Source organism: Elgaria multicarinata, chromosome 3, assembly GCF_023053635.1.
Source record: "Elgaria multicarinata webbii isolate HBS135686 ecotype San Diego chromosome 3, rElgMul1.1.pri, whole genome shotgun sequence".
NCBI classification, from domain to species: Eukaryota; Metazoa; Chordata; class Lepidosauria; order Squamata; family Anguidae; genus Elgaria; species Elgaria multicarinata.
This window is the reverse complement of record NC_086173.1, coordinates 85994906-85998692: the sequence shown is the minus strand read 5'-3', so window position 1 is coordinate 85998692 and position 3787 is coordinate 85994906.

Below are 3787 nucleotides of genomic sequence, written 5' to 3'. Positions count from 1 at the left end.
GTTCACCTGTAAGCCAAAGGGTAAGCCTAAATTGTAAATGTAAACCTATCAGATTAACCCTTAAAATGCTGAAATTAAACTACAAATGAAAAAATCTCTATGAACAACCAGAATTAACGTGTAAGAGTGTATCACACTGATGTGGTCTGTATGAGAGCAGAATAATCAATATTTTCGTTCCAACCAATCAGAGTGACATAATTCAATCTTAGTATCCATAGTGTTAATTCCTGCAGCAATAAATGGTCATTGGGTGTATTGAGCCTTTCAACTGCCCCAAATAAATAATAATAATAATAATAATAATAATAATAATAATAATAATAAAAAATTGTGTTGTGGATCTGTGAAATGGGCCACTATTATAAGATTCTTTAACTGTTGTCAAATTATATTAGTAACTTAAGGACAGCATTTATGGATCAGACCAGAGGCTATCTCGTCCAGCATCCTATTTCCCAGAGTGACCAACTACATGCTTATGGGAAGCCCACCAACAACACTATGAGCCAGACTCATTTGTACATCTTGCTACTGCAAATTCCTACTGCCATGGTCCCAGCTGCAGGACAATCTGACCTGCTCAGTGTTTAGCAGAACAAGACATACAATGTGAAGAGGAGATTGACATTCTGGCCCAGCTGGGTGATCAGATAATATGATGAAAGGAATGGGACACATGCACACTGAATCATCATCATCATCATCATCATCATCATCATCATATTGCAAGATGTCTCCAGTCTGTAAAAGGAGTGCTCCTGAGGGCTCCAGCCAGCTTGGAACAGGAGCCTTGTAGCACTGTTATAGTTCCTTTGTACATAGCTTTTGGGCATATATTTATGGCCATGGAATTTATATACCTACACATGTATGTTGTCTGTACACAGGGCTGGACCAATACATTTTTCTTCCTGAGGCAAAGGACAAGGTGGTGCCCATCCTATTCCATGTACAAAAGCTGACTGGGCTGGCAGATGTATGTGTCTTCAACACAATGATGGCACAACTTTCTCCACAGAACTTGAAGGCAGCAGGCTAAAACAGAGGGTACAGAGTAGGCTGCATTGCACATAGTTCTCTTCTTGAACAAGTTGCTGCTGCCTCCTTGCATCTGCCACCTGAGGTGACTGCCTTACCCTGTCTAATGGTAGGGCTGGTCCTGTGTGTACACATACATTATCACATCCATCTAAGTGAAGTTTTACACTGACTACATAATATTGCTTAAATCTCAAGAACAGAACAGCTTAGAAACCTAACTACTGCCCAATACTTCTGCAGGATATCAATGTCTCAGCTAATTGATGGATTAGGTAAAGAAAATGCAAGCAGTATTCCTTCCCTGCATTTGTTTCTACTAAGCTTTCCACATTTCTACCTACAAACAAGGGCTAATACGGGGGGGAAGACAAAATATATTCTTGGTGTTCTGGATGGATTTGCTGCCACAGCTTCAATAGAAAGTAAAGGTTATTTACACTACTTTCAGTGGTGCAAGCAGAAAAAATAACCCTCTTCTTGCCATTACTGTTGGGCTGGTAAACCCACCCATCTTCCTTTACTCAGGCCAATTTAACACCACTCTCTGCCATCTTTGGCCATGAAGTATGATGCAAAGGAATAAAGAAAAGTACCTCTAAGCCTGGATCGACACCCTTTTTCTTGATTACTGAGCAACTGCACTTCATCCCCTTAGACTTAGAATTAATCCCTTCCGGGACAGATGGCATGGCTTCCACCCAGGCCTGAATCTCAGCACCTCTCTTTTTAGAAATTCAGCATTTCACCCATCTCCATTGACAGCATTCTGAGAACACACTCCAAAAACTGTTATGAGACTTTTAAAACATTACAGTGATACTCTTGTATGATCACTAATCTTTGTGTGGGCTCTCTGTACCTGAATTTACCTGCTCATGTTCATCACTGGCTATTTTCCTCTATTGCATCCCTCCATGAATTTCAATGGTGGGGAAGAGCACATCTCTTCCCAACCACCCCCACTGGCCCATTCCTACCCCATCCTTCCCTACATACATCTACCGTATTCAAATAACATCAGTCTGTGACTTCCTAAATTACCATGGCAGGCTAAATTACAGGCTTTCCAGCCAGTGTGGAAATCATCAGTAACTTACACCAACATTTGTCACGACTGAACATGACCCATGGATGTCAAATGTGAGTTGCAGCTGCTTGTTTGGGGATGCTATTGCCTGACTTTAGCCTCTTAGATGATTTGTTATGCCTGACTGGACAGCTTAGGAGAATGTCAGCTTCACTCCAAAGACCCATCCTCCTTCCTGGGCAGTAATTGAAGTCAACAGGATTCACTTGGATCCTGTGGCAGGAGAGTCTGGTGCAAGGAATGTCAACTATTATTCACCTCTAGGCATCATAATTACACAGTGAACTTTTGACATTGGCTTGAATGCAAGGATGGCAAGAAAAGAACAACTATTCAAACCATCTCAAACGTTTCACAGGGTAAAGAAAAAGAAAACAGCTGGCCTTGTGTCTGGATATTTTAGGCTCTTTTCTACCTTCGGCTGTGGGGTAGTATAGAAATGTAATCATCATCATCATCATCAACCCTCTTCATCTTAATTGTCTTGGCTTTTCTTCATTAATTTTTTTCCATTAAAATACTTCTTTATCAACAAAATCTTTTGAAAATATAACCAACTTAAAGAAAGATTGATAAAAATATTAAAATAGATTTTCTGAAATGTTAAATACTCATGATGAATGTATATAGTCCTTCTGGAAGATCAGTATGAGCATTAATATTTTTGAGTGCTGATATATATCCATGTGTACGTACAATGAATTCCTCAGCTAGCTTCAGTTGTTGCCAAAAAGTCTTGGGTCTTCAGCATGGATCTGTTGCAGCTCAGCTTAACATCTTTCCGGATGAAGCAATTCTATACTCATATTATACCAGGCTTGGAGAGGGCCACTTCTTAGCCAATGCATGCTCAGTCAGGAGCATGGTGGAAATATGACAAGACACATCCTCAATGTCCCTAGAAACACTGCCACAGACCACCCACCAAGGGCCTAGCCAGCAATGCTGCCCACAGGCCACATGGACAGAGAGGGAACCAATCGGCATAGGCTGAGCTGGGACTATGCCCATCATATCATCTTACCTTCAATGTGCAAGAAATGCAGGGAACCAGGTAGAGGCAGCAGCCTAAGCCAAGAAAACCCTGTGGTGCTCTCTGCAAATGCACATGCTCAAAGGATGGCTTATTTGAATCCTCCAAGGACATTTTTTTTACCTTGCCCCACCCATCCCGATAGAGGAACTACATCTAGACAGCAGTAAGAGCAAGGAACTCTCACAGGTTTTTTTTTCTGCTAATGCACTCTCTCTCTCTCTCTCTCTCTCTCTCTCTCTCTCTCTCTCTCTCTCTCTCTCTCTCTCTCTCTCTCTGGCTTAAAGCCACACATGGGGAATTTCTCTACTCCCATTCTTAGTAGACATTGTTGACTGAATAGTTTCCAAGGGGGTTACAACACCTTGGAATGGCCAGTACAGCTGGAGGGATGAACAAATGGGGAAAGCGTTTACAGCCCTCATAATATTGTCACTGAAGGATCAGGGCAACAGCAGAGGGAGAGGGAGAACAGATGGGCAGCATGGTCATAAAGCTGAAGCAGTCCTGTGAAGGGAAAGCAGCACATCCCTGGGTTAGCCCTTAAGAACGTAAGAACATACAAAGAGCCATGCTGGATCAGACTGGTCCATCTAGTCTAGCACTCTGTTCACACAGTGGCC